We start from the raw sequence: 19,745 nt of genomic DNA, 5'->3' as shown, positions 1-19,745 counted from the left end.
AGCCGATAGTTTTTTCTCCCCAGGACATAGCTTACATATTACTGTAATATTCTTGTCTGCTTGTTTCAGAAAAGTGAAGAGACGGGAATATGTCCATTTCATAAAACAGCCACACGCTTCAGCCGAGTCCGACATCTTCCGCTTTAGAATACGACTATGCAGCAAACTGGCGCGAAATGACGTGCACCTGCACTACAGCGATGTTAAAGCGGCAGAGTTTACTTCTACGTTTAGAAGATAAATTATTGAAATTAAATAATGATATTCAGCGAGTTTAATTTTTTTACAATGTAACGCAAGTACATTGTAAGTAACTGTAATTAAAATACCTAAAAATGAACAGTAATTAGTTACTCTACTTTTTCAGTGGAAAAGTAATTTAATTACAGTAACGCGTTACTTCCAACACTGGTTATGTCGCTAATGTAATATTAGATGTCGCTCTAAAAAATTACCAACAGATCTGCAGTGTGAAAACAGGGTGAGGATATGTCTACTGGTTTATAGACTTGGTCAAACAGTGCTGCTTTGGCTGGGATTCTTGCATGTTGGCTTTGGTTTGCAGAATCTAAATAAGAAGACTGTTAATGACTTTCATTAATCCTCTACAGCTCATAACATACTGGATTGGCTGTTTTTGAATAGGCAGTAAACTGGAATGGTGATTAAACATGGAATTGAAATAAATTACTATACCAGTAAAACCTTACCTGTAAAACAAAAGGGAAAATAAAAACATAAAAACTACAATTTTATGGTTTTTCTTTTAGTAATTATACATTTTCATACTCTGAAGCTGTGTTAAAGTTCACCTCACGCCTTTGTCAAAAATGCTATATTCATCAGTTAGCTAATTAAAGAAGCACAAGCGTTTTCTGAATTTTCCTTAACAGTTGATGGTTTATTTTAGTGAAGTGGTAGTTGAGATAATAGCCTACAGGGAAAAATGTGTCCTTTACAATTAGGATTTGGTGTTGTTATTGTTGTTGTTGTTCCAAGTTTAAACATATCAATTAAAAAAAGCTATGTGAAAACCAAGACATATAAGCAAGACCATCTAAAGAGAAATTCACAAATTCTATCTGAAATAGTGTCCTATATATAAATCCTGCGGTGTGTTCTGGATGTGAAAACATGTCACCATATAGGTTGGTCAGGTCACTGGTGCTTTGGCCTTACTGTACTTACTAACTGCCTGGTTTCTATCTGTCTATTTGCTACTTGGATAAATTTGGCCTGGCTCGATTGTGCCCTATCTGATGCCCAATTATTTTCTCCTAGCCAGCACCCCTGAACTCTTATCCTAGTAGATCCCATGTGTGCTGTAGCACTGTCACTGAAGGTTGGCCAGGTCAGTACTGTTTCAGTGAGGCACAACATATCTGCTTGCTTTGTCTAGATTGGGCTCATCAAAAGTTATGTGTGAACAATCATAGACAAAAGGAACATTCCTGCAGTTAGTTCTCTCTAGTCACTTTGACCTTGTGGACACGGGTAATGAATAATAAAGGAACACCCCATAGTGCATTTTAGTGAGGCACATTGACAGGGAACTTGTGCATTGCCTGATAGGAAGAATGCAAGTCAGTGTCTAAACAGAAGGCCGGTTGCAGCTCTCAGAAACTGACACTGTATGCAGTTTACCCTTTACACAACTTTGCATTGAAGTCAATCAAGTGCTTCTGCTTGAAAAACCAGTGTTCCAGAGGCTATTAAAATTTTACAAGGAACATTGCATGTCAACCTCAACAGATGGTATCGTGCAGAACTGATATCAAAATGACATAAAACTGAAATAAACTTCTGATGAAGGACATGAGTAGAAAGATGAAAAACGGCAATCTTTTCTTTCCCCCATAGTGAAAAGGAAATAAACATATTTACAGAGATTAATCATCTCCAAAGATTTTTCAATTATTTACACAATAGAGTTGGAAATTTGGCAGTGACAAATATCTGTGGTGTGCTCTTTGGCATTTTATATATGACATGCAATATAAAAAACCCCCCCCCAAAAAAACAGGGTGCACAAAATAAATATGTACCAGATCAAGATTAAAACATCTGCTAATGTCAGAGTTAGGGAAGATAAATTATCTGACAATGTGTTTGACAACTAGAACCGTCTAGAAGGAGAGGGCTCTACTGAAGTTACAGTTCCTGATAGTGGTGTAAAAGAAATTTCCTCTTCATCATCAAAATAACTTTTTCTTAGAGAATTTCATCATGGCAAGCACTGTAAAACCAAAGAGAACACGATAGCTCTCCTTGCATCTCAGAGTTCTGCCTCATAAACATCTTACATTGTTTGTTTACAGTAGGGGTGGGAATTTAATGCGTTAATTGCGAATAATTAATTTGAAAAAAAAAATGCATTTAATAGCACTTTGTATTCCAAGCAAAGGGGAATTTTTGTCAATGCACGATTTCCTGGTATACTGATTACACTAATGCACACATCAGAGCTACAAAGAATCAGACGAAAGTGTGCTGCTAGGAGTGATCTGAGGCAAATTTCATTTCAAAAGACTACCTGATGGAAGCCTTGATAAAAGCGTAGTTTTGTGCAAACTGTGCAAAAAGGAGTTTGCATACCCGCAAAGCACTTCAACGTTATCAATTTAAATGCAAAGTGCACCAACCAAAGGGTACCAACAAAAGGTGTCGGCAGCCCAAACTTGATGAAATGACTGGCTTCAGGACCAAAATTAGTAGGTTAGCGGTGGAATTCAACATTAGATATGGTTCCTCGTCTACTAAAGAATCCAGAGGCTAGTTTTGCTGCTTTAGGCAAAAGCACAAGCAAGTCATTTTTTCATCAGTGCTGATAAAACTCCAAAAGCTGGCGACTGTCCTTGAGCCATGCAGGTAAATAAAACTGTTTTTTAACTTATTGATACTGTTTCTTCAAAAAGCCCTATAGTTGACAGTTATTATGTAGATTAATAATTGCTTTCTGTCTACTACAGGTTTGTGACTAAGCTTCTTGGAGGTGAAACATATGTCTCATGTTCAGTGTTTTTACCTGCTTTCTGCCACCTGCATCCCACCATGGAGGTCTCTGATGATGACTCAAACTACACGGTGAAATTTAAGGCTCCCTTCACAAAGGACCTATCTCAACGTGTAGCTACACTCAACCATCAGTGGCTCAAGATAGCTACTGTACTTGCCCCACGCTTTAAGGATTTAAAGTGCCTTGCAAGGGGAGAGTGAGAAGAGGTTTGGACCAGCCTTGAGGCCCTGCTGCAGGAACAGTGTAAAGATGCCACCACAAAGGAGCCAGCAAAGACAAAGAGCCTTCTCCTCTCGTCATTGTCTTCAGACTCTAATTCAGATGAGGAAGCCCTGTGTAACAGGACCCTGAGTTTGTAGAACAGAATCCACCATCAGTGAGACAGACTGCCCACTGCAATGGTGGTCCAGTTGAGCAGGGACCCACCCACAGCTGTTTGTCCTGGCCCACAAGTATTTGATTAGTCCTGCCACTTCTGTTCCATGTGAGAGACTGTTCTCACTTGCAGGTCATATTGTAACAAAAAAGAGAGCTGCCTTGAGCTCTGAAATTGTGAGCAGGCTAGTTTGTCTAAGTAACTGGCTGAAAGAGACAGACTGTAAATAAGCATGGAGGTATTGTGAGTCCGTTGGGTTTGTTATTTTTGCACTAAAATGTTTGATGATCACACTGTTTTAGCCTAATGTACAAAATAATTTTGGCTAAGGTTACTCAGAGTTTAAAGGTGAAGCTGGTCAAATAACCTTTTATGTTTCTGCCTTATTTTTGTAAGGAGAAAAACTGTTTTGAAATGTTTATTATTATTATTTAAAGACAATACCATTTTGAAATTGTACTTAAAGTACTTAAAATAGCACTTTATTTTTTATGTTTGACCAATTTTGGCCAGGGTTGAAAGTTATTTTTCAACCTTCACCCCGTTCCCTCTTTCTTTTTCTTAATAGCTCTTTTTGTCTGTCTGTCATTCTTCCTTCACACATCCATACACATTCAACATCCACCAGTACCTCAAATTCCCCCTGGTGGCAGTGAAAGGTCTAACTGAAAAGTTTCAAGGAAGACACAGAGAAATGCAAAGTGAGGAGAGAGAGAAAGATATTCTAAACAGAAAAATCTGGCAACAGATGACATTGTTTTTGCTCTTTGCCATGTTTCCTATTTTCGCTTTCCTTACTCCCTTCCTCTTCCTCCCCACTGCTCCGTCTGTATGCCTTGCTTTTTACTCTGCTGTGCTTCAGGCAGATCACACTTCATGTCACTGAAGTGTGACTAATGTTAGGACACACAATACACAACCACAAACTCTTTGATCATAATTAACAGTAAAACTGTGCACAGCAAATATAAGAATGAAAAAGTCAAGGAAAGCAGGAAACAGAAAGAAAAAATAGAGTATTATTGCTTGTTACTCTATCTTCATACCCCATCAAGCTAAACAGTCCCTCAAAAGTCAAGAAACTAGAATATATGTACAATACACAGCGTAATAATGTTTTTTTTAATTTAAATTATGTCAGTTGCAAACACAGATTACTAATTTTAAGCTTTTTTGGTTTATTTAAATGTGCTGTCAGCTTAAATAATATGCTTGAAACATCAAAGATTCAAGATTCAAGATCTTTTATTTGCATAGTTATACAAGTACAACATGCAGTGAAATGTGTCCTGATACACTCCTCGAATGTGCAAAAAGAGAGAGAAAAAATATACAGTAAGTACATATATACAAAGAGGACATTATGTGCAGTAAGTGAGTGAATTATATATATTAAGTAAATTAAATTAAATAAAACAATCTGGAAATTTACAGTTCAAAATTCGAGAATGTACATTGTGTGAGTGGGGTGTTAAAGTGACTTGCACATCACTTCAATATTGTTTAAGCATCAATAATAAATACATTAATAATAATTTAGTGAGGGCACATTCCAACTAATAGTGTCACGGTCGTGGGGGTGTGGGGAAAATAGGACCCAAAACGCAGGACTCTTCACTGCAACAGTGCGTTAATTTACAGTGCAGGAAAATAACAATAAATCCCTGTGTGCTCCCTTGACTCCCGTGTTGTGTCTTCTCCCAAAATCCATGTCTTTGTGCTCTCCACTCCCGTGTTCTCGCAATCCCCGTGCTTGCTGCCCTCCTGTTTCCACACTCCTCCTGGGGGAAAGAATACCAGAGGAAGCCATCAAGACACACACTCCTGCAGGTATGCACACACTGATTTAAACCTACGTTAAGACACTAACGTGGAGTCTTACACAACAATCCAGCGTCGAGGAGCCCTCAGCCAAACTGTTAAATAGCTCCCTGACGAGGCTTGATCAACTTCAGGTGTGTGTGATTCTCCTCCGCAGGTGTGGCCAGGCTCCTGGCTGACATGCCCACCAGGGCTGAAAAACAGGTGCTCTGCCACACACACACACACACACTTATACACAAACACAAGGAAACAGGACAGCAGCACCAAAAATACATGTCCATACTTATTCAAAGACCCTGGGTCCTTCAGACCCAGGTCCGTGACAGACAGGGCGCAGATAGCTCTCCTGCTGTGGGGTGATATGACTGTATGTTGTAAGGAAGCATCTTCTCTTTGTACATACGACGGTTTTCTGGAACGAAAGAAAGTCAGTTGGGAAAATGCTTTAGTGTAAAAAGTGGGAGCTGAGGAGATGGATATTGTGACGTGTACTGTGCAAGTAACAATAATAACAATTAGAACAATTGTTGACCATGAGAAAAAGAAAGCTCCTGCCTATAGCAAGCCTTTTTTAAAAAAATATATATATATATCTCAAGTAATTACAGCAGCATCGTAACATGGTGGTTAGCACTGTTGCTTCACAGCAAGAAGGTCCTGAGTTCAATTCACCATCAGGCTGGGATCTTTCTGTGTGGAGTCTGCATGTTCTCTCCATGTTCGCGTGGGTTCTCTCCAAGTACTCCAGCTTCTTCCCATAGAGTGACCCTGACAAGAATAAGCAGAAGAGAATGGATGGATGGATCTCAAGTAATTAATGAGCACATTAAAACATACTTAATGGGACAGAAATATCTTGTACTGATCACATTTTTACAAATGTGGAGTAGCTTCTGAGAAAATAGAAGTAGTGAAGTCACCATCAAAAGTCATCCTTAACAGATCTTACAGAAAGCTGAGTTCAGTGTCACTAATAACACCCAGCCCTGATTATCACCAGACCTGTTGAATCACATGAATAGAACCTGTGGAGCACAGTGAAGTAGGATTTAAGCTCTCAGAAAGCAACCATAGACTCCAGCAAGCCAAAGTGAGAGCCATTAGCCATGAATGGGCGAAACTTGGAACGGCCAGTGTTCATGATTTAGTAACGAAAAAGAGATTTGGAAAACAGGGAATGGGAGAATTTTGAAGCTAAAACTATAGCTGACCAAAAAGAACACAACAGTTGTCTCATATTTGTGAAAAACTTCTTGATAAGCCCCAAGACAGAAAATATTCTGAAAACTAACACAGCATTTCATAACACATCATAAGGTAAACACGATAGTGAAAATAGTAAAAATTGTGATATTATAATAAATGAAATTAAAAAAAATCTAATGGGTAAAAATTTATTGGAAAGTGTTACAAACACTTGAAGTATAAAAGGGTTTTAAACAAAGGAAAAGTCAAACCAGTGCTACCAAAAAGAGGCAATATGAATATGGTACCTACTTTTTTATGTCCAGTTCTGCTTACAGTATTTAACGTTTTAACATTAAAAATTAACCAGTCTGTTGTGTGCTGTGTGGCTTACCACATACTTGGCTTTTCTATACCAAATTTTAATAGGTTAGTTTACTCAAATATCTAATCACTGAACATATTTCTAGCCTCTAAGGATTATAAAAGCTCATTTAAAACCATGCAATGTCTAGGTTATATGGCCTGGGGCATATGTTACTTATTGGAGCACAAATTAGTCACACAGTGAGGCAAATTAAATCCGAAATGACCATGCAAATGCAAATTAGGGCTGCATTTAGACATACATGTAAACACAGAAGAACGCAGACACAAATTTAGAGAGAGTGCTTCATATTGCTTGGGGATGTTAGATATGAATTCCTAAGAGGTAGCCTACTGTAAAATTATCATGTTAAGCTAATGATGTAGGGGACAATATTAAAATATAATTATTTGTCTGGTCTTATCATGTGTGCTTATGAGAAATACTATAATGTACATAAAACAAATATTAAATAGCATATAATGTGTAACATATATAAATTATGATTTAATATGAGATATGAATTAAATTGCTTTCTTAAATAAATGCTCAAAATATAACTCACATAATGAAATGGCCACAGAAGTTTGTGTGGCTGATAGCAAGACTCCTAATGAATGATTTTCCTTTTTTGGTTTACGTTAAAATAAAAGGGGCCTGCTTATAATAGTATGGCAGTCCAGTGGCTATAGCAGGCAAAAGTGTACATATAACTTACTTCATAATAAAATGTAGTACATACATAACAAAAACTGATACAAGTTTCAGCATATTAGAATATTTTAGAAAAATGTCAGTGAGTGTGAGAAAAAGAAAGTCATGCGAACTAATGCAAGCCTACAAACAGGATCTATTGTTATAAATATTTATCATGTTCTTCCAGCATACTGTACTGTACTGAGCTGTACTAAGCTACTGTAAAGAGTGATAAATGTATACTGCTTCCACCAGTTCCGTGATTAATTATTAACTCTCCTCCAATTCAAATGTTAGCTTGGATAGCATGGCTTTTTAAATATTATTTAGTAAGATTTTCTAAAAATGAGACAGAACACAGAGAGACCACACAGCCACTGAGACACAACTGGGTAGACTCAGAGACCACATATAAGAGAAAATAATGAAACTAGAATTCAAGAAATTTAAATAACAAACTCAGAGGCACTAGAACATAACATATTCAGGAACAAGAACTTACATTATCTTCTAACTTTCCAACAAACAGGCCAGTATAAAACTCAAAATACTAAGTCAAAGACTCAGGACCATGACTCTCTTAACTCCAGCCACAAACAAAATGTGAAAATAAATACTTTTAAAAAATTACTTTAAATTGGCTAATTATTTTATGCATATTCTTTGCATATTTTCTGTCTCTGAAAATGTCATATTATGTATGTATTATGTCAAATGTAGTATCTGAGTATGCAAAAGTGTTAGTTCTTTCCATCTCTACAAACAACTGCATTTTTCTTCTGGCACATGTGGTCGAAGTTTACTCTTTTTGTCTAGGTGCAAATTTGTCGAGTCACATTACAGCACGTTTTGCTTTTGAACAGCAACATTTTTTAAGAGCTACTTGGAATGAAAAAAAAAAAAACAGGAGTCTGAAAAAGGTAAGTGCTCCAGTGAGTATCTTTCTACAGGAATGAACAGGAAGCTCTGCTGGAAAGTAAATGGGGGGTTAGTGATGGTCAGGGGTAAAGTACACAGTAGAAAAAATTGGCTGATAATTGAGGAGTGGAGTTTGAGCTCTTCTTGGATGTTTCTCTGAGCAGGCAGGAAGTGAAGGGGTTATTGGTGGGCCAGAGGAATCCCAGGTGGTTGCAATACAGCAACAGCCACCATGCACAGCCACTTTCAGTCAAGTGTTGCAAAAGTAATGGCAAAAGACTCCAGAACCACAGACAGTGTCAAGAGTATCTTAGCTGGACTAAGGAAAAAAGAACTAAACTGTGGCTTAATGGTCCAAAGTCCTCGTTTCAAATGAGAGTAAATTTGATTTCATTTGAAAATCAAGATCCTAGAGTCTAGAGAGACACAGATGTAAGGTGTTGAAATGCCAGTGTAAAGTTTGTGCAGTCTGTTAGGATTTATTGTGCCAGGTCATCTACTGGTGTTGTTGGTGGTTGGTCCACTCTGTTTCAACAAATCCAAAATCAACACAGCTGTCTACCAGGAGATCAGGTCACGATTCCATCTGTTGAAAAGCTTTATGGCGATGCCGCTTTCCTTTTTGATTAAACCTACCACCTGCAAACAGTGCCAAAACTACTTCCAAATGGTTTGCTTACCATGTTATTGTCATGTGAATTTTATTGTAATGTGCTTAATTGATAAGCTGACTCACCTGACCTGAACCCTACAGACAATTTATAGTAGGGCACTGACAAGAGTAAGATGTGAAATACTCAGCCCAAAAGTACAGATGAGCTGAAGACTGTTATCAAAGCAACCTGGCTTTTAGCAACACCACAAGCTGAATGCCTCTGCATCACACTGCACTGATGCAGTAAGTCATGGTAAAGGAAACTCAATCAAGTACTGTAGAATAAAAAGCATACTCAGAAGTTCCACATTTCTGTATAGTAAATCCTTTTTTTGATTGCCGTTTGGAAATATTCTAATCACATAAGATGCTTGATTTCTGATTTTCGTGAGCTATAAGCCATAATCATAACAAATTAAACAAAAGAATATCGGAGATGATGCCTTTTTGAATTAAATCATGAAAAAACAACTTTTCACAATATTCTATTTTCTTTTGAGCTCCACCAGTATATTGTAGGGTCTTTTTCCCATCATCTTTTTAATTGCCTCCCCAGTGTTCTTTAAATTTAACTTCCCCCTTCCTGTCCCATCTCTCTCTTACTCTTACTGTTCACTGATCTATCCTCACATTCTTTTTCTTTCTCTGTGTCATTCGTTCAGTGCCAGGTCCTGGTGGTTGGTGGTTCCCTCTCTCCAGATGGCCCACTCTGATCATTTATTGATGACAGGAGAACAGAGGAAGGCATTCCCAGCTGCTGCCGCCTGGCACCCTATTCATTGTGCAAGTGCACATGCACACACACACGCACACACAAAGGCTCAAATATTTGAACAATGACTCGGATCCATACATGCATGCAGTTATTGGATTTAAACCCTATCACACACAGACTTTTTTTTCTTTCTTCCCTTTGCCTTCTTTTTGCAGTGTCACACATTTTTGCATTGCTGCCGTCTGATGTTAGGCATGATTCTGTGCTGTACTTTTGCACAGTTTCCCTCTCCTCTCTCTTCCTGCCTGCAGCTCTCCTCCTTTCACCTCCTGCTGTGGTGTTACTGACTCTGTCACACAGGAACAGACAGAAGGAGAGGCAGAGGGTGGGGGGTGGGGGGGTCCGTGTGCTAGGTTGTGTACAGTGAGTAAAACTGCAGTTTGCTAATGTTACAAGTTAATGTGCTGCATCTTATGAGAATCTTAAAGTTTATGTTGAAGAAGAAAGAAATGTCATTTGGACCTATTTTTTATAGAGTGAAAATATCCTGTACTGGCTTTGTTTTTTGAAAGGCTGCAGTGTTTTGTTTTTATTTTAAATAAGGAAATTGACCGCCCACAATGCACCTGGCTTCTGCAATTTATATAAAACACTTCTTTGTTTTCCCCTATCACTTTAGTGCTGTGCATTAGCAACCTGTGAAAACTCTTATACAAATTTATATACCAAGTTTTAGCGCTTGTTTTTGTGGAAATGTAATTAAAACTTTGATTATGTTTATCTTGAATAATTATGCAAACTTCTGAGGTGAAAAATAATCCTATCCTGAATCATGTCTGAGTAGCAGTGTAAGTGTAAGTATTACACCTAAAGTTAAACACATATCTTTGCAAACATTACATTTCTCTTTGAAAGGTAGTTGCTGTATTTAGTATTTACAGTGTTTGGGTTTTTTTGTTTAGAAAGATGAGTACCATCCCCCTCTGTTCACACACATTTTTTTTCTACATCTACATACAAAGCATTTTTTAAAATCAGTTTTAAAGTACACTCAAACACTATTTGACTCACAGGTTGGAGGAGCCAGAGATCGAAAAACTGACTTTCCAATTAGTAGATCTCTTTCTTTAGTTCCTAAGCCACAACCTCAAAAGGTGGGCAAGTAGTCCAGAACCACTTTGGCAGTTTTGTTTTGTTTTTGTTATTTGTGGGAATGTAGTCTGTACATGAGAACTTTGTTTTATGTTTCTTTACAGATTACGTCTCATCTTCTTACCTCTATCCACTTTCTGTTGCAGTCTCTTTTGTTCATCTTATCCTTTCCCAGGTTGTGTTGGTCCAAAGGTTTTCAGGCAAAACTGAAATACAAAGTCAGAGCGCTATGAAGACAGTCAAATTCTCTACGGCAGTTTTCAAAGCATGGTTATTTCAGTTTCAAGTTGTGTGAAGGACACATGGCATGCATGTTTGCTTCTTCTGTCCAGGGCCAGAGAGATTTCTCTGCAGTCCTCCCATATAGCTCGGTAAGAAAACTTGCTGAAATGATATCCTTGAAAGAAGTACAGAGTAAGTATACGACATTATATATACAGCAGTATGTCCAGGTTCCATAAACACATGTGTCCTTCCGGTGACTGTGTCATGAATAGCCTGAACTGAACATGCTGTGACTTTGAAGTTACACAAGGGAGACTTGCGTGATATACAGCTGGCTTCAGCTGGGTACCCCAAGAGACGCATGAAAACACAAGCGCACACACGCACACACACACACATACAGACTCGTGTATTTCATCTCACATATGCAAACTCACAATTGCAACTTCTCTACCCCAGAGGTGCTATTTGGAGGTAACACGCACTGTTACACTAGAAGAGTCATCCTATATAACAAGTCCAGAAGGATAGTGAAGGAGGAAAATTATGTATTTTTTGTGTTAGACACATAAAATAATACATTTCTTTAGTGCAATATATTAATATTAACTGTAGATTCTGGATGCAATTTCACTTTTCAAAGCAACTGGAGTTTTAAATGTATTTCGGATTATGAATGTAATATTAAAATCAATTATCATGTTAATCAATCATGTCTTCTTAGTAGCTTTCCCCCACAGATGATTTATGTATTCATTTATATAATCTACTGATGTAAAGAATAAAATGGTATATACTAGCACATGGTCAGAAATGTGCTGTGGAGGTTCATTCATTAAGAGCATGCTTGGAGTCCTCTAGGTGGCACCGTTATCATGTTGGAAGTTAAAAGGCTGTGATTAAGACAGCAGTACTTCCAGCAGCAGTAATTCTGACATGATAAAAACATAGCTGTGCAGATAGAAATTGTGTTTAACTTAAAGAAAGGGATCTTTTAGGCGTGCTTTTTTAAACCTTTAAACCATTAAGGAAAATTAGAGTTAGATATCACCTCAACAGTGAACCATGTAAAATGTAACAACTATTTTAATATCTTTAAAGACAATCTATATTTGTTACTTAAGTGTTTTAGGCATTCTTGTCTGATGGAATGACAGTACACCTTAGTGGGGTCAATTACTTGACAGCATGGAATTTGTACTGAGAGTTGTTATGTTCAATAATTTTGAATTGGTACACTCCTGCAAGATCACTGAGGTCTGCAGTTTAAATGCTCCTAGCTGTCCCAAGGTCCAGATTAAAGCACAGAGGAGACTGGGCCTTTGCTGTGACTGCTCCTAAATTGTGGAACAAACTGCCCCTTCACATCAGGACCTCCCCAACATTAGACACTTTCAAAACCCATCCGAAAACCCACTTTTATTCCTTGGCTTTTACATTAAAATGACTTTGTACTACTTTTAATGATCTTGTTTCTTACTCAAGTCTTCTCATTTTATACTACTTTTTCTTAAATTTTATTATGTTTTCCTCTGTTTTTATCTCTTTTGATTATCTTAAATATACAGCACTTTGCTCAACAGTTGTTGTCTTAAATGTGCTATATAATTTAACTTTGAATTTAGTCTGACCCCATGCTGTCAGTATACCAGAAAGTATACCAAAAAAAGACATAATTAAATAGCAGAAAACTTAAAAGCAAAATTTTTAAAAAGTTATATTTTACATAAAAACTTTTAAATCACAATCATTTTTAACTAGACTGAGTATAACTCAATGCCATGCATCTGTTGCAGATTACAGTAATATTTAACTTGTCATTTCATTGTATATCACTGCTACCTGTAAATACTCTATTAAAAGTAATGTGATGATTTGGTGCAGTTCTTGCCATAGATAACAGATTCTGGTCTCAGGAAACATCTGCATGTCTGTGAAAACGGTCTGTGACAAAGGTTAGAGTTAGAGGTGGAGGACAGGATGACAAGAACACATTTGGTGCGTGTCTGTGTGAGTGCATGCCGATGTGAGTATGTGTGTTCACCTGCATGTGTGCATATTTAGCAACTGTGAAAAGGTTGACTGCTGTAAGAACCCTGCTGTGGTTTAATCCCTCTACAGGTCAGTAGGGTTCATATGCAGGGACATGTGGTTTGTGTGTATAGACATATATGCGCATGGTTTTCACCTACAAACAGGTATTTCCATCTACTCATCTAAACGCTTCAAGGTTGGTCAGAGTTGAGCAGCACAGAGGGCTCACTGTATGTTAAAAGCCAAAGCTACATTCCTGTCTGTCCCATTGGACCTTTAATTGCTCACAGCAGCACATGGATAGTAAAATACCCTGAAAAGTACCACTGTCTCAGAGTGTGAGAAAGTATGCCTAAGGATATGACTTCAAGTCATCCATATGAGCATGTAGTTTGCAGTTTTTCATATTGAAGTTTTTATTGAAAACTCAAAACTCTTCATTCTTTTTCAGCTCCAAACTTACAGGCAAATGAACTGATATATTCTATGTCAAGTACTGTTGTTCAGGATTCAGATCTCTCGTGGACTTTCACAGTTTCAGTGACTGGAACATCATCATCTATAAAACATTTTTTTTTACATAAATTCTACAATATCTATTATAGTTTTGAAGCTATACATCTTAAGAATTTTGATCAAGGTTGAATTTTATATTACAATATAACAAAACCTTTTTCTGTATAAGTTCATGCAAGATCAAACACAAAACAGCAAAGACTTAAAGCAAGCAAGAAAGAGAGATGTGGGTAAGAGAGCCTGGATATAGGCATTCAAAATGAGCTGTACCACTGAAGCACTAGCACATTTCCTACTATGTGCTTGCCTGTATAATAAGGTTGACATAAATCAAATCTTTGTTTGTTTTATATAAATGATAGCAGTGGCAGTTTCTGGATGCTGAATTTTACATAAATTACATTTAGGTTCATTTGTTTAATAAAAACCTCTAAGAAGTAATAATGTCACTTGTCAAACACGGGGTACTTTGTTTTTGTGCTTAAAGAGAAAGCTTGTGTTTTTTCCTTTTTACTGCAGGATGTAAAAACATTTAGTTATTTAGTTTATTTTAATTATACAATATTTATGATAAAATGTTGCTATCTACACTAAGCTAGTATCTTTGGAATCATGAAGTGCATTTGTTGTTAGCGCGGTGAAATCTAGCTTGCCTAGTAAATTAGATTGAACTCAGAAAATAGGTCTTCATCATATATGAAATGATCACCAATAACAGTAAAATACTCACAGAGTAATCGATTGGTGATAGAACATTCATTTAAGGTCCCAGGTACTTCTGAAGCTTAATCCACAGAACAAGCACAGGACCAAAAACATTTGTTGCTATAACATCCCAGTCGCACTGTTCATGCTATTACTGGAATGAAGGCTGAGGATGATCTGCTCTGCTGCTTTAGGCAAGGCCTACACCTTGCAACAAAATGTTTTAGTAGGGTGCTGATCATTTCCAGGCCCTTCCATCCTAGCTGGAACTTACAGACTTTGAGCTCAAACATAAACAGTGCTTGAGTTTATAAAACAGATGACTGATTAAGATTCTTTTGCAAGTGTTTCAGATGTATTGTTCATGACAAGGCATCTACGATTAGGTGAGAGGAGATGTTTTTAAGGAGCTTGGAAAAAAAAGTGTCTGGACTTCCTTAAGTTGTTTGAAGACGTTTCACCTCTCATCCGAGAAGCTTCTTCAGCTCTAGGGAGTGACCCCCCCCCAACAGGCACAATGGAAACCCCCACAGGGCTTAAATCTGGGACTCTCCACCATTTGACCCTAGAACTGAAGAAGCTTCTCGGATGAGAGGTGAAATGTCTTCAAACAACTTAAAGAAGTCCAGACGCTTTTCTTTCCAAGCTCCTTAGACTACGATGACCTGGATGATTGAGAACCTTCACAGACACGAGGTGTTTTTGAATTTTATCAATCAAAAGAGGGCAAAAAGCAAATCTTCCAAGCAAAATTTAAAGTTCTGCTAAATATGTGTCATGAAAAGTTTGGATATTCTCTAAAGCAATTCAGAGAAAAAAAAGTTTAAACTGTTTGCACTCAGCTGTGAGTATTTACATTCAATAAAACAGCAGAGGACTAATGACTGTGTAAGGGTAGCAAATAGGGGAAAACTGTGTCTTTAACTTATTTGGCTAAACAACTTTTTTTTTCTTTATGGAAGAGCGTGTTTTCCCTGGAAACACTTTTTAATTTCACATGCATGCAATAAAACAACAGGTATTTCAGAAATATTCTAGGTATTAAAATCGTATGTTCAAGTATTTTATTAGGGCTTACACTGAAATCCCAGATTACTTAGTGTGGTATTAAAAATATTAAAAAAAAATCTAATTTACATAGCATACTGTTAGCTGTAGTCCAAGTAGCTAAAAGGATTTTATGAGACTCATCTGTGAGTATTTAACATAAACAAAGCCGCAGGTCTAATGAGAATGAGGGCTGCACACATGCTGGATTTCAGGTCTGGGAGGTCTTTACACTATTTTCTATATTAGTAATATCATGCAGCTTCCCGGGTGACATTATAAGAGAAAGGTGTTTAAAGAACAACCAATTAAGGTGCAGATGTCACACAGTGCACAAGTTTAGAAACTTGTCTTTCCTATATTATTAAACTTCACTTATCCAACCAATTGCACTGTATAAAAAAGGGGAAAATTTGATTAGAATGATATTTTAAGAAAAGATTACATTTTCTCTAAAGCTATATAAGCTCATTATATTTCGGCAATCTTGTGAAATCACTTCTACCCACCAAGGCTCACTGATTCTAAACACTGAGGCAGAAAATCTGACATCAGTGCCTGCCAGAGCATGTCATGATGTCATGCTTTGACTTAATGTTACAACTTCAAAGTTAATGTTTCATAATCTCAATAGAAAATCACCAGAAACACAGTTTTTCTTTATTTTATGGCAGATTTATTTCATCTTGCTGTCTCTTCAGCCACATTTCTTCAAGGAAGCCATGGTTTCAGAGGTTGAGAGCACTCAGCCCTTGTAGTTTGTCAAGTGAAGCATGACCTTAAAGTTTTGATCTTTCTATCCAGTGATTGACCTTAAATTATGTTACACTGAAAAAAAATACTGTAGCGACATGTTTCTGCAATCAAGAGTGAGGTTTAATGGTGTTTTAAACAAGCTTATCAAATTAATGTACTTTATTAGAAGAGACTGTGATGGTTTTTGAGTAGGTTTAAAAGTTGAAATGTGTCCACTCTGAAAAAAAAAAAAACTCATTTTGCTTTTTTCAGCAGTGAGAGTTATAATTCAGACTGACTTCCTCCAAAATACAATATTACAGTCATTTGACTATCAAACAAATCCAACAATATACACTTACCTGATATACAGTCTTCAGTCAACAGGGGGAGCTATTCCACATAAGATGCAACACAACCGGTTAACAGTGATTTTAAGTTCAAAGTCTGGGCTCTCTTGCAAGACAGGTGGCTATGATGTCAGCTTACATGTTGCATTCCACTCTTATTTATTGCAGAGCTTTCCATACACTTGTTTACAGTCGGAGTTTAGAATAGCACAGAGGGCTTAGCGCAAGGCTTGGAGAGACACATCTGCAGCAGAGCACACACAACCCGGTGGAGCCAGTAGGTTTTGGAGAGCAGAGCTTGAGTGACAATTGTGTGGCACATATGACCTGAGGGAATGAATCATGCTTGAGTCAAAAGAGAAGACAGAAGCTGTTATGACAAAAAAGAACATGTGGGGCATCCACCTTTAGTTACTGTTTGTGGCTAAATAGAAAACTAAAGATAGAAAAATAAAACCACATGCCTATGATTTCCATCTAATAAAGGCCAGGCACTTGGATATTCAGCATTGCAACTGGACCTAAAAACAGTACATCTACAGTAAACAATTATAGTGAGATCCACTGGTGATGTGTTGCTTGTATTTTAATACACAATCTACAGTATCATAACATTCTACAATAAAATAATAACAGCAAAACATTTTCCTTTAACCTTTCTTAAATGTAATAGCTTTACTGTCAAATATGTTGTGATTTAATTGTGATTTAATTATCTTCACAAACTCTGTTAGAGTTTGGACTCATCCCAAATCTTTTCCTCTGACAAAGTCATACACGTGTATACGTGTGTATGTATGTGTGTGTGTGTGTGTACATGTTTAGACGTCCTTGTGGGGACAGACAATTGGCATACCACTATACTTGTGGGGACCAAAAGTCACTTATGGCGACAAAATGCCCGTCTCCATGAGCTTGAAGGCCTTTTTCAGGCTCAAAATGTAGTTTTAGTGTCAGGGTTACAATTAGGTTATGGTTAGGTATAGGGTAAGGGTTAGGCATTCATTTTTGATCGTTAGCTTTAGGGTAAGTGGCTAGGGAGCGCATTATGTCAATTAGATGTCCTCACTAAGATATGAAAACGAGAGCGTGTGTGTGTATGTACCTATTAGAAATTACAACATGTGGGAATCAGCTCATCATCTCCAACATTTATGCACAATATTCCCTCTTCCCAGCCTGAAAAATCTTTGAGAAACAAACTCTTTGAAGGACATTGCCTTTAGGTACATCTGCCTTCAAAGCTGTGCCTCTCCTTTTCTCTCCCTCTGTCTGTCTCTAGCTCTTTAATGCTAAGCCTACACATGTGTAGCAGAGGAACGAAACTTCAGTTTTTTACATTGCCATTATCCAAAACCCTGTACACACGCACCACTGAGTGCATGTGTGTGTGTGAGCGTGTGTGTGTGCATATGTGTCTATACGCTTCTGTTTAGGCAGCATCATAGCTGAGTTTAAACCAAAATCCTACAAAGAAGTTTGAAATCTGGCTTAGCTGTTGAGCTGTGGTGGGTGCTATCACACACACATACAGAGTTGTGGTGGGAACACTATCAAAGAGAGCTATGCCTGCAAGGCACAGCAGCCTCAAGCCCAAAATTGATTTACAGAATAAAAGAGAAAGAGAAGTATAGGAGGGAAAAAAGCAACACATTAGATTTAGGATGCAGCAAACAGAGACTCAGAGAGATACTGGGAGAGTGTGGTAGATTTGGGATAAATACAAGTATGGCTGGCTAAACAGAAAGCTTGTTAAAATAATATGGCCCTTGTTAAATCACATTTTTCCTTCTTGAGGGTTTTAAGGATTTAAGGATTAACAAGTCTTGCTGCTCTATCCTTCTCGATGCTTCACTTGTGTTAATTTCAACCTTGAATTCCAAAACTTAATTTCACAGCTGAGCTTTGCTCATCACAACATTATCAGCCCATATCTTTATTGATTTATGGTAAGTCAATTCAACAAAAGAATACAAATGAAAAATTACAGCTTAATGCAGGAGTTATAAAGTTACATGTGAAGGTGGTTTTCATTTAGACTACTAACAACAGTGATGTACCCTTGTACTTGAGTCTTGATGTTGAACAAAAACTTTAAACTTTGGTTTCCGGAGGAGAGAACAGACATCTTGCTTGCATCACTTTACAGTAAACTGTTCAGCATGGATTAAGAAGGCGTTGTTAGTCAGAGCTTACAGTACATAATTGCTTACCTCGTTCTGGATGCACAGTATTTTCCCATAACAACCACCTTCTATTTTACACCCAATCTAGAAGGAATGGTCTGGGCTGGGCTTCCTGTTATTAATGCCACTATACTTGACTATTATCTACACCATGTTTGTGTGTTTGTTTTTGTTTTAATTGGTTGATTTGCACCATTCTAATGTGTTCTTTTTTTCCCATCTACCGGGCACTCCGTTCCTACTCTTCAGTGGCAAAGGGAAACAGAGCAGTAGAATAGAGGCCAAAAAAGAAAATAAAAACAGTTGACCAGAAACAGGATTACCTGCACCTGAAAAACAGACTGAAAACAAACCACTCCAAATATCTAGTCAGCCAATTACGTGGCAGCACCTCTGTGTACTTAGATATGTTGGCAGGATTGAGATAAGCTAAGCATCAGAATGTGGAACAAAGATGATCTGACTTTAAACATGGCATGGTTGTTGGTACTAGAGAGGCTGGTCTGAGTACTGGGATTTTCCCACACTGGGTGCCGCAGCAGCATCCCACACTGGGTGCCGCTCCTGTCAGCTAAGAACAGGAAACTGAGGCTACAATTTGCACAGGATGAGCAAATTTGAATGATAGGAGACTGAAAAAATATTGCCTATTCTGATGAATCTCCATTTGCGGTAAACATCATGAACACATGGATCTATCCTGCCTTGTGTCAGGAGTTCAGGCTCCTGGTGGTGTAATGGTACACTTTGGGCACTGTAGTACCAACTTAGCATCATTTAACATCATAGCCTTCCTAAGTGCTGTTGCTAATCATATGACCACAGTGGTTATGAGCACAGTGTACCCATCTTCTGATAGCTGTTTCCAGCAGGATAACACGTCATGCTGTGTCACAAAGTTCAAATCATCTCAAACTGATTTTTTGAACATAACAATGAGCTCACTGTACTCAAATGACCTCAACAGTCATCAGATCTTAATTCAGTAGAACACCTTTGGGATGTGGGGGAACCGGAGATTCTTATCATGGTTTTCCGGCTGA

General features: G+C 37.6%; 1 long non-coding RNA gene across 1 annotated transcript; it reads right to left on the bottom strand.

Moving 5' to 3' along the window:
- Nucleotides 1–4,766: 4,766 nt before the first annotated feature.
- LOC134637712 (uncharacterized) lies at nucleotides 4,767–11,327 on the bottom strand. The gene is made up of 4 exons (XR_010095164.1): nucleotides 11,029–11,327; nucleotides 5,889–5,984; nucleotides 5,275–5,628; nucleotides 4,767–5,173 (listed from the first exon to the last, which is right to left on the bottom strand). It is a non-coding gene; the product is annotated as an uncharacterized LOC134637712 (long non-coding RNA).
- Between the last annotated feature and the right edge of the window lie 8,418 nt (nucleotides 11,328–19,745).

This window comes from Pelmatolapia mariae, linkage group LG10_11 (genome assembly GCF_036321145.2).
Source record: "Pelmatolapia mariae isolate MD_Pm_ZW linkage group LG10_11, Pm_UMD_F_2, whole genome shotgun sequence".
NCBI lineage: Eukaryota > Metazoa > Chordata > Actinopteri > Cichliformes > Cichlidae > Pelmatolapia > Pelmatolapia mariae.
This window is presented reverse-complemented; position numbering and strand designations above follow the sequence as displayed.